This window comes from Oryctolagus cuniculus, chromosome 5 (genome assembly GCF_964237555.1).
Source record: "Oryctolagus cuniculus chromosome 5, mOryCun1.1, whole genome shotgun sequence".
NCBI classification, from domain to species: domain Eukaryota; kingdom Metazoa; phylum Chordata; class Mammalia; order Lagomorpha; family Leporidae; genus Oryctolagus; species Oryctolagus cuniculus.
The window spans coordinates 124,024,450-124,037,215 of record NC_091436.1 but is presented as its reverse complement, the minus strand read 5'-3'; the positions used below and the strand labels follow the sequence as shown (position 1 = coordinate 124,037,215).

At 40.2% G+C, this 12,766-nt stretch overlaps 1 long non-coding RNA gene across 1 annotated transcript in view; it reads left to right on the top strand.

The window, feature by feature from the left end:
• LOC103349769 (uncharacterized) overlaps window positions 1-8,899 on the top strand; it is a 53,607-nt gene extending 44,708 nt beyond the window's left edge. The window contains exons 2-3 of the long non-coding RNA XR_007923270.2: window positions 3,392-3,515; window positions 4,597-8,899. This is a non-coding gene — a long non-coding RNA (uncharacterized lncRNA). The remainder of the gene's footprint in view (window positions 1-3,391; window positions 3,516-4,596) is intronic.
• Window positions 8,900-12,766: the final 3,867 nt, after the last annotated feature.

The window sequence follows — 12,766 nt, the reverse complement described above, 5'->3', positions numbered from 1 at the left end:
AGTTCCCTGCTGGTTGGTGGTCAGTGGCCCCCTGAGTTTCTTGCCACCTGTGACTCTGCAATCTGGCTATTTCTTTCACCAAGGCATGAGAGCCAAGAAGGCAAATAGAGCCTGATAACAAGATCCATGTTATAATTTCTTGCAACCTGATTGTGAATGTGACATCCCATCACCTTTGCCGTTATCCTATTAACCAAAAACAAGTACTAGATCCACACTACTGAAGAGATGTGAATTGATGCCACAAAGGCATGAATCTTCAAGAGGCAGGCATCTCCAGGGGCCATCTTAGAGGCTCCGTAGCACACATTGGTGAGCACAAAAGAAGTCACTAGAAACTATATGCCCCCTGTACAATTTATCTGCATCCCTGGAAGAACCACTTATTTTCTTGTTTGAGAGAAGTCTGGGAAGGTGATACTTATCTATTTGAAATCATCAGGTCACCTCTATGAAATTTATCCTGCACCACCGTCAGCTACTTGGATGACTGATAGGCGCCACCTGCCAAACCCATCCAAGATGGAAGTTATACAGTGTCTATGGGATTATGCCATCCTGACTTGGCAAGTCAGAAACTAAGATGTTACCCTGTTTTCTCCGTGTTCAAAGAGTAAAATATTATTTTATGGGCCAGCACTGTGGTGTAGTAGGCTAAGCCTCCACCTTCAGCAATGGCTATTCCAATCCAGCTCTCTGCTTATGGTCTGGGAAAGCAGTGGAAGATGACCCAAGTGCTTGGGCCCCTGCATCTGTATGGGAAACCATGCTCCTGGTTCCTGGCTTCAGATTGGCTCAGCTCTAGCTGTTGCAGCCAACTGGGCAGTGAACCAGCAGATGGAAGAATTTTCTCTCTGTGTCTCCCTCTGCCTATAACTATACCTCTCAAATAAATAAATCATAAAAAATAAATATTAAAAAAGTATGATAAATTATGTGTTTGGGAACCTACATGGTAATAGGTAAAGGTATTTGGTGGTGATTTCCAAGTGAAAGGGAGTAATAACAGCAGGAGTCATATCAAAGAGCTGCTGTGAGGATCAAATGAAATGAGGTCTATAAAATGCTCAGTATACCTTATACCCTACAAACGTTTAATATATTTTAGCCACTGTAACACCTTTTAGTGACACACACTATGGTGTCAGTTTGCTCACTAACTCAACAGATGGTCACTTCTCTTACAAAACTCTACTTCAGAGGACAATAAAGTACACATTTTCTTAGCCTCTTTTGTAGCTAGGGACACCCAGGGGACAGATCTTGAAAAGCTTTTGCTTTTCTGATAAGAACATCTTCCTTCCTTGGGCAAGGATTCAGTGCCTACAATAGCTGCAGTTCAAGACCCAGCTGCTCCACTTCCAATCCAGCTCCCTGCTAATGCTCCTGTGAAGGCAGTGGCAGATGACCCAATTGCTTGGACCCCTGCTACCAACATGGGAGACCCAGAGGAAACTCCTGGCTCCTGGCTTCCACCTGGCCCAGCCCCAACCATTGCAGCCATTTGGGGAGTGAACCAACAAATGGAAGATTGATCAATTGATTGATCTCTCTTCCTACCCCTTATGCCCTCGAACTCTTTCTAATAAATCATATAAAAAATAAATAAATCAGCGATTTGTAACCATGAGGTAACAAGCATTTAGTTGAACACCAAAACACCAGGATGCTGAAGTGTAAAGAGCTCATTTCCCTAATGGCATTGTCAAACAACAGAACTAATGCCAGAGTCCAGCCACCATCAGTCCTCTTGTCCTCTAAGAAAAGGAAACTTCTACGTGTTTAAGTTATTATTTATCAGATATTCTGTTGTCTGCAGTTGAAAGAATTGCTAATAGATACATATTTCAATAGCCTACAAGTCAAATTCTTGTTACAGTTAAATGGCTGCTATGGCCGGAACTATGCCGAACCTAAGCCAGGAGCCAGGTGCTTCCTCCTGGTCTCCCATACAGGTGCAGGGGCCCAAGCACTTCCACTGCCTTTCCAGGACACAGCAGAGAGCTGGACTGGAAGAGGAGGAGCCTGGACTAGAACCTGGTGCCCATGGGATGCCAGTGCTGCAGGCAGAGGATTAACCTAGTGAGCCACAGTGCCAGCCCCAAGATGTTTTTTATATATGATATAAATGCAGGAAGATTGTGTAATTTTTATAATATGCCTAATTGTTTATTAAGTTATTGCATTTACCTAAAAATTATATTCCAGACAGTGATAAGACACCTGGTAGTTCAGGCTTGGCTCGTATGTCAAGGGAGCAATAAGGGGAGAAGAGAAATATACGAGCACCAAAAGAGGCAGGGCCTCTAAAAGACACAGCAAAAGAGGAAGGAAATAAATGCCATGATAAGACCATGTATGTCAACCTTAGTTTCCTACATCTTTGTAGAACTGATATTAAACCTTGCTCACAAGAGTAAATTTATTATTTGACATGTTCCCACATTCTGTCTCTTCCTGCAGATACCCAAGAGTGATATGTCAGGCTCTTTAGAGACATACACAGACATCAGACAGACAATACACAAAGTGGATACATACTTAACCAGGGTAAGTTAAGGGCCCCATAAGGACTTACCCAGTACAAAAAATATGTAGTCCTACAGACCTACCTATTGTGGCACTGGCTGGAATACCTGGCTGATAGTGCTATCTTGAGAATTACTAAATTAACTATCATTACTAACAACTGAAGTGCAAGTCATATATCAAATGGACTGATTCCATAACTGCAATGGCAACTTTTTTGAGCACTTGAAATGTAGCCAGTGCCATTGCTGGGATTATAACTTTTAAGAAGATCTTTAAAAAGTTCATAGAAAATACATATTTTGAAAAAAATTGCATAGATTTCAAGTTTTTGCTTCAAAATGAACTTATCTTTTAATTGCATTTTCAACCCTTTTATGAAGTACCTTCATACATTGTGCTAAATGAAATATGTTTCTAAAATTGGCTTCATGTGTTTCTTTCAAGTATGGCTAGCAGGAATTTATAAATTACTCATGTGGTTCTCACTGTATTTTTGTGAGACAGCACTGATCTAGGGCATGATGGTGCTCATTAGCTCAAGTAGCCCAATTTCACATTCCAGGAGAGAACTGATGTCCAAACAGCTGCACCTCAGGATGTGGACATTCCCATGAGTACAGACAGGATGAAAAGGACAGGTCAAAGCAGAAGGCAAGTATGATCTGACCTGTGGCGAGCAAGCTTGATTGGGTTTCTGAGAGGCTCAACGGGAGGGGCAGAAAAGTGACTATCTTCAAAGAAAACAGTGGCTACAAAATCACATTTAGTCTCTGGGACAACTCACCTGGAACCTGTCACACCCTCTTTTTGGTCTGTTGTCTGATTGTGCTATTTGTCTACACCTCTGTCACCTTCTCAGGGATGCTGGGTCTCTGTGAGCTGTTTTGCTTGGCTGCTTCTTGGATGGATGCCCTTGGATGGCTCCCAGTGTGATGAAGGATTTGAAAGCCCTGGGGCCACTGCTATGGAAGTCTAGTTGCAAAGTGAGTAAATGGAACCAATGTGATCAATGTCTTTCTATACAGCAGAGATCTGGGCAGTTAACTCAGACACAGAATGGCTGACCTATTTTTGAGCTGTATACAGGCAGAGAATCTTATCCATCTTCTGCTTAAGGCTTCAAGACCTCCAACCCATGTTATATATCACCAGTTTCCATTAAGAGCCTGGAATCCCATAGCACACACAGTGTTTCTCTCTCTCTGGAAACATCAGCTGTGCTGGAGAAATGCATTAAGTGAACAAGCCAGCAGAGCTTTAATAAACAGTCAAATTAACGGCCCAGTAGGAGAGTTAAAACCCCAGAAGCACTAGATTTAAAACACCACTGCTCCAAGTTGTGGGTCAGCAGAAGCATTGGCCGGGAAATATGTTTCAGGCAAATAGCCATTATGTTGCTCAGTGGTCCCTGTGTGGGTTCCTTTCAAGTTTAGTCCTACTTGAGAATAGCATAAGAAGGCATTTTCCGCTTGATACTTTATAGTGCTCTATAAGCCAAACCCAAAACCTTCCCCATTTTTAAAAAATTAATGAAGAAACAAGAAATACATTTACCTGGCAGTGAAACTACTAGCCAGATTTGAAGCATGTTTAACTTCAATAAATGCCCTAAGTTCACAGATCTTCTGCCAAGGGCCTTTCCTCATCTTTGTAGTAGAAGCCAGGGCCTTCATGTGTTCATCCAGCTCAGTCAGAATGGAAGAGGCAAATAGTCACATAAACCCTAAACCTTAAAGGTGGAAAGATTCCCCTTGCCACCCTAAATCAGCTAGTAAACTGACCAGGAGGTCACCTGGATGGATAGCTACGTATGAATTAGACAAGTGGAAGTGTAGGGAAATCACCCACAGAATAGTGCATGTAGACAGCCTCCTGAAAGACAGAACTGAGTTATGTGGTGGGATATTATGGCTAAATGTTGCTAAGGAAACGCTACTGGGAAGAAACATTGCTCTTGCTTGTGTATTTACTTGGGAAGGTCAGTGGAACCATGGCATGGGAAGAACTCGTCGCAGGGAAAAGTAGCCTCTTTTCTTGGTGGTGTCTCTCTCTACTTTCTCACAGAGCAACATGGAAGACATCGACTCACTCGGGAAGAAAGACAGCACGATACCCTGATATTGGTGAAACTATTCACTTGAAGAAGGCATGAACCCTTGAATTCTTCAGAGACCAGTGCTTGACTGTGGCACTTGGCCAGTACAACATACTTCAATCCCATGCCCTCCTATGGTAGACACTATTGCCATTATGCCAGACTTTCCTAGCTGGTAGACAGAGCTAAAATTGTCATTTATTTTACAAATATCTTCAAAGCTAAGACTTAATAGGACTTGAGGGAATGTCTACAATAAATCTTCTGGGAAAGGTTTTCTCCCTGCAAAAGGAAACATGAAATGCCCACCTTTAAAAGTATAATTAATTACTAGTTACTTGAAAGGCAGAGAGACAGGCAATGGGAGATTTCCTACCCACTGATTCATTCCTTAACAGCCAGGGCTGGTCCAGGGTGAAATCATGAGTTGAGAAATCAATCTGGATTATTCTATCATCTCCAGACAAACACAGACACAAGGTTTTTAAAAATGTTTACATTTTAATACATGCATAAAAATTACCTGGCTCCTGCCATCGGATCAGCGCGGTGCGCTGGCCGCAGCGCGCCAGCCGCGGCGGCCATTGGAGGGTGAACCAACGGCAAAAAGGAAGACCTTTCTCTCTGTCTCTCTCTCTCACTGTCTACTCTGCCTGTCAAAAAATAAAAAAAAAGAAAAAAATAGACAAAGCTAGGCATGATTCATTGTGACAAAGATATTAATATGAGTTGTTAATGGAGAAATGAGGAGAAGGGTATATGGGAACTCTCTGTATTACCCCCTCACAATTGTTGTTTTATAAATTTAAAACTATTCTGAAATAAAATGTTTTAAAAAGCCATACATATATATGGGGTACTGTGTGATGTTTTGGCACATGTATCCTTTTATAATGTAAATATATTTATTCTTTAAAGAATTTAGCATTTATTCATAGGTGAAACATCTAAATTCTATCTTCTTTTTTTTATTTTTTTTATTTTATTTTTTTTTTTGACAGGCAGAGTGGACAGTGAGAGAGAGAGACAGAGAGAAAGGTCTTCCTTTGCCGTTGGTTCACCCTCCAATGGCCGCCGCGGCCGGCGCGCTGCGGCCGGCGCACCGCACTGATCCGATGGCAGGAGCCAGGAGCCAGGTGCTTTTCCTGGTCTCCCATGGGGTGCTGGGCCCAAGCACCTGGGCCATCCTCCACTGCACTCCCGGGCCACAGCAGAGAGCTGGCCTGGAAGAGGGGCAACCAGGACAGAATCCGGCGCCCCAACAGGGACTAGAACCCGGTGTGCCGGAGCCGCTAGGCGGAGGATTAGCCTAGTGAGCCGCGGCGCCGGCCCTCTTCTTTTTTTAATAGAGAAACATACAATGTCTTATCTATAGTCAACCTACGGGGCAATACAACCACAGAACTTTTTATTCCTCTCTAGCTATAACATAGTACACATCGGTCAACTTTACTCCCCTCTCCTTTCCCATTTTCCTCCTCAGTCCCCAGTAACCACCATTACATTTTCCATTCTCACGAAATCAGATATTTAATCTCTGCATCTAAGTGAGATTTTGTGATATTTGCCTTTCTGAGCTCAACTTGTTTTGCTTGACATAATGACTTCCAGTTTTCTCTATGTTGTCACAAATGACAAGATTTCATCCTTGTATTGTTGGCTACTATTCCGTTGTGTACCTGTACCACATTTTCTTTCTTTATTCATCAATAGATGGACATTTAGGTTGTTTCCACATTTTGGCTTTGTGAATAGTGCTGCACTAAATGAAGATGTGCAGATGTCTTCTTAACAGGTAGATTTCATTTCCTTTTTATATTTAACAAGGAGTGGGATTGGTGGATCATTAGGGAGTTCTATTGTTACTTTTTTGAGGAATCTTAATCCTCTTTTTGACAACAGCTATACTAATTTCATGGCCACCAACAATAAGCAAGGGTTCCCTTTTCTACACATTTTCACAAACATTTGTTATCTTTTGTTTCTTTTAATGGCCAGTCTTACTGGGGTGAAGTAATAACTCATTGTGGTTTTGATTTGTATTTCTCTGATAACTAATGATGTTGAGTATATTTTCATGTACCTGTTAGTCATTTTTATGTCTTTGAAAAATGTCAGTTCTGGCAATTGAAACCAGAAGAGACAAATGGATTTACAGGAAGCTAAGAAGATTCTGTACTACAAAGGAAACACTCAGCAAAGTGAAGAGGCAACTGAAAGAATGGGAAAAATATTTGCAAACTATGCAACTGATGAAGGGTTAACATCCAGGATCTATGAAGAGCTCAGGAAACTCAATAACAGAATAGGCAATACAGTTAAGAAATGGACAAAGGACTTCAACAGCCATTTTTCAAAAGAGTAAATTCAAATGGCCAACAGACACATAAAAGTAATGCTCAAGATCAATAGCCATCAGGGAAATACAAATTAAACCACCTTATCCCAGTTACAATGTCTCTTATTAGAAGTCAAAATACAATAAATGCTGGCAAGGATGTGGGGGGAAAAGGTACCCTAATCCACTATTAGTGGGAATTCAGACTAGTACCGCCATTATGGAAGACAGTATGAAGATTCCTCAGAAATCCAAATGTAGATCTACCACATGACCCAGCAATCCCACTCCTGGAAATTTACCAAATGAAATGAAATCAACATATGAAAAAGTTATCTATATCCCCATGTTTATTGCACCTTAGTTCACAACAGCTAAGATATGGAACCAACCCAGATGTCCATCAACTGATGAATGAATAAAGAAATGTGGGGGATTCCAAGATGGGAGATTGCAAGACAGTGGAATAGGGAATGACATACTGTGCTAGTCTAGGGATAAACCATTTTTAAAAAGTGTAGGAAGTACACTCTCAAGGGAGAATTAAAGAGAAAACTACATTGGAAATTCTACAAAAGGAAGAGAAAAGCTGTGGACCTATGTGGAAGTGGCGGACACACAGTACAAGCACAGACACAACACAAGACTGCAGCAGCCGAAAGCCAAAGTGAGTGGCAGCTTGCAAATGAAGGTGAGAACAGACCGAAGCAATTTGTGGTGGTACAGCCAGAGGAAGAGCGTGGTGTGAGTCCAGACTGGAGCCCCAGGGGTTACCTGTAGACCCAGTGGAATTATAAGGGGCATGTTTATCTCACCCAGTCCTCCCCACTATGGCCTCCACTGTCCAGCTGAGAGAGGGTGGGCACTATTTTGGGCTTGAGCAGCAGCTGTAGAAACATTTAAGCATGCTCACATCAACTGGCTGAGAAGGGCGTCATTTTCTCAGCAGTACTGGTGGCAGTGGTGGGGCAACATTTGGCTGGTGGCTCTGGTACATGTGTGTGATCCAGAGATTCTAGTTGAGGGAAAAATCTGCAGTCCTCAATGACTTTGTGCCTGGCTGGGAGGGTTGACAGGTGTCTGGACACCCATGTAGAACTGTCAGATACCCCGAATCTCCCAGCATACCACAGCCTCTGGGTCTCAAGCCAGCTAGCAGAGCTGGTTCAGAGAACATCTGCCTTTCTGTTGACTGGACAGGATGGTACTTAAGAGTCAAACCTCCTCACCCGTGACTGTGGGAGCCTTGTGTTCTGAAACCATGGAGACTTGGTGGCCACATGAGTGGGTACAGGTTATAGCTGGGTCTCTGGACATTTCACTGGGTTTGGCTCTACACACTCAGAGATCTTTGGTTACTTGGGGAAGGTCACTGCAGTGGGAACTGTGCTCAGGGGGAGGATAGCACAGATCATTTGTGTGGTTCATCTGGTGGCACAGATGAGTGTTGAAATCACTGAAGGCTAACACTGGGCATTGCCCAGCTTGGGAGAAGAGGAGGTGAGGGGGTGATCACACCAACAGAGGTGACCATTTCCTCCCTTCTATTAACACAATAAGATCTACCACATCCACCTTGGCTTTCACCCTGGGTACCAGACCCAACCTGGAGCACTGACCAGAGCTCCCTGGAAACACCAACCACACAACCTCTTGGTATTCACTGAAAGTGCAGACATTCCAGTAAGTCACAGAGGCATAGTTCAGAGATGAAAGCTATCAGATGAAAAGACCAATAAGTAACTCCACAAATGCCTAAAAATAAATGCATAAACTCAAGAACAAGAAGACACCATGATCCTCAAATAGCTAAAGCAATCTTATACACCAAAAACAAAGCTGGGGACATAATAATACCAGATTTCAAGAGACACTACATGACAGTTATAATCAAAACAGCCTGTTACTGGTACAAAAACAGATGGATAGACCAATGGTACAGAATAGAAACACCAGAAATCAGTCCAAACATCTACAAGCAACTTACATTTGACCAAGAAACTAAAACCAATCCCTGGAGCAATGGTGCTGGGAAAACTGGATTTCCACATGCAGAAGTATGAAGCAAGACCCATACCTTACATGTAACACAAAAATCCACTCAAAATGGATTAAGGATCTAAATCTACAACCCTACACCATTAAAGTAATTGAGAAGATATTTGCACAGGCAGAGTTATTGGAAAAGACCCCAGTGGCACAGACAGTCAAGTGCAAAACTAACAAATGAGAGTCCTTCAAATTGAGACGTTTCTGAATGGCAAAAGTAACAGGAAAGTGAAGAGGCAACTGACAGAACAGGAGAAATTGTTTGCAAACTACATAACTGATAAAGGATTAATAACCAGAATATTAAAAGAAATCAAGAAACTCCACAACAACAAAACAAACTACCCAGTTAAGAGATGGGCAAAGGAATTCAACAGACTTGTTTCAAAAGGGGAAATCCAAATGGCCAACAGACACGTGAAAAAATGCTCAGGATCACTAGCCATCAGGGTAATACAAATCAAAACCACAATTAGGTTTCACCTCACCCTGGTTAGAATGGCTCTCATACAGAAATCAACAAACAACAAGTGCTGGAGAGGATGTGGGGGAAAAGGTACACTAATCCACTGCTGGTGGGAATGTAAACTGGCAAAATCATTATGGAAGACAGTATGGAGATACCTCAAAAATGTGAGTATAGACCTATCATATTACCCACTCATATCATATTACCCATTCATATCATATTACCCACTCATATCATACCCCACTACTGGGAATTTACCCAAAGAAAATGAAATCAGTAAACAAAAGAGCTATTTGCACTTCCATGTTTATTGCAGCTCAGTTCACAATATTTAAGACATGGAATCAACCTAAATGCCCATCAACCAAATACTAGATAGATGTTATTGGAAATGTACACTATAGAATACTACACAGCAGTAAAAAGAATTTAAATCTGATCATTTGCAACAAAATGGATCAACATGGAAAATTTCATACTTAGTGAAATAAGCCAGTCCCAAAGAGACAAATTCTATATGTTCTCACTGATCTGTGAGAATAGTGCACCTAAAACAAAAGCTTTAGAAGTGAAATTGACACTTTGAGAAGCAATGACTTGAACATTCCTCATCTTGATGGTCAAAGAGTTTATTTTTTATTTATTTTTCTCTTCTTAATACTCTATGTTGAACTCTTTACTTAACAGTTAATCATATGTATATAAAGTTAATTAAAAATAGATCTCAGTAAAAATAAGAAAGGGAATGAGAGAGGGAGGAGGAAGCTTGTAATTATAAAACTGTATAGTTTTGCATACATTCCTAAGAACTTACTTCTAAGGGTACAGTTCGAAAACTTGTCATGGGATTCCAAATCCCATTAATTAAAATTGGTGGTAAAATACCAAATTAATTGTTAAAGTGATCATGTTAAGTGGTAAAGTGAACATATAGATAGGATTAAGTGTTAAAAAGATCACATAAATAGCATCCAGTGTCTGGTAATAATAATAGAGAGAAATAAAAAGGAGGGAATGTCTAACATGGGAAGCAGTCCACACGGCAGACTCATAGAAAAACAACTGCTTTAAGTAACACTCTGACCTCAGAATCAGCCCTTTAGGTATCCAGATGTGACTGAAAAGCCCATGAGAGCATTTCAGACATGGAAAGCCAAGACTCTGTGGCAAAAAATATCCTACATGGAGGATCTCTGTGAGACCCTAGTGGAAAAAAGGGCCATCAAAGAAGGATGTACTTTTCTCTGAAGGGAGGAGAGAACTTTCACTTTGCTTATGGCCTTATCTAAATATTGACAGAGTTTGTGGTCACAAAAGTCCTCCATAGCCTTGGCAGCTCATGTTAAGTCCCTCAGGTGATCAGTGACGTCATAAATAAATGTTAATTGTTAAATTCACAACAGAAGTCACTGTACACTTACTTCTCATGTAAGACCTCTGTCCTTAATGAGTTGTACTATGAGAATTAACTGCGAAACTTGTTCTCAAACAGTACTTTATACATTGTGTGTGTGAGTGGGTACAAACTGTTAAAATCTTCACTTAGTATAGAGTTGATCTTCTGTATATAAAGTTTATATAAAGTTGATTAAGAATGAATCTTAATGAAGAGGGAGTAGGCGGTGAGACGGAGTAGGGGTGGAGGGTGGGTATCGGGAGAAAAACCACTATATTCATAAATTTGTGCCTATGAAATTTGCATTCATTAAATGAAAGTCTTAAAATAAATGAATGAATGAATGAATGAGTAAGTAAGTAAATAAATAAGAATGTGGAGATGAAGAGACTGAGGAAATGCTGGAAACAGAAATCAAAAAAAAAAAAAAATCATAGGATTACTCAAAAGAAATAAGAAGCAAATCCACAAACTAAAGAATACCATACAAGACAAATGTGAAAACTTTTCCTAAGAAATTGAGATTTTAAAGATAAATCAAAATGAATTATTAGAAATGAAGAATTCAATAGATTAAAAAAATGTGGTGTACAGCCTTACCACCAGAATCAATGAGGCCAAAGAACATCCTAACTAAAAGACAAGTATTTGGAAATCTGTCAGACCAAAAAAAACAAAGAAAAAAAATAGAAAAATTAAAAACGGTGTTGGAAATTTATGGGATACTATTAAACAAACAAACATACAAGTCTTAGAAGTTCCTGAAGGTATGGAAAGAGAGAATTTACTACAAGTCCTATTTAGTGAAATAATTACAGAAAATGTTGCTAATTTGGAGAAAGAAAGGGATGTCTAAGTAAAAGAAGCACATAACTCCTATAGAAATGACCATAAATGATCTTTACCATGAAACATCGTAGTCAAACTTTCAACAGTAAAGCATAAAGAAAAAATCTAAAATATGCATGAAATGCTAGATTACTTTCAGAGGACCTCCATTTAGACTCACAGCTGACTTCTCATCAGAAATCCTACAGGCTAGAAGAGAATAGTGAGACATCATCCAAGTCTTATGAGAAAAACTCTCAACCCTGGCAAAGCTCTCATTTATAAATGAGAGTGAAATAAAGACCTTCCATAACAAACAAATTGAAAGAATTGTCACCACTTGTCCAGCCTTATTAAAGATGCTTAAAGATATGCTACACAGAGAAACACAGAAAAATAGCCATCATCATGAAAGAATGTGAAGGCAGAAAATCCTTCAGTAAAAGTACAAAAGAAAGCCCAAGTAAGCAACAGGAATATTTCTGAAAAAATTGCAGGGCCAAGCTGACTTATCATTAATCAACTTGAATGTAAATGGCCTCAACTCTCCAGTTAAGAGATACAGATTAGCTGAATGGATTCAAAAACAAGACTCATCTATTTGCTGCCTACAAGAAACACATCTCACCAACAAAGTGAAAGGATGGAAAAAGATATTCCATGCTAACAGAAACCAAAAACGGGCAGATGTAACCATCCTAATAGCAGATAAAATAGACTTTGACACAAAAATTATTAAAAGAGACAAAGAAAGGCACAATGTAGTGATTAAGGACTCAATTAAACAAGAAGATATGACTATAATAAATGTATATGCTCCCAATCCCAGAGAACGTGACTGTTTAAAAGAAATATTAAAGGATCTAAAGAGAGACATAGACTTTAATACAATAGTAGCAAGGGACTTTGACATCCCACGTTCATCAATGGACAGATCACTCAGACAGAAAATCAACAAATACATACTACAGACCAAAGAGTCCTAACTGATATCTGCACAACTTTTCACCCCACACTTGCAGAATACACATTCTCATCAGTGCATCGAACTTTCTATAG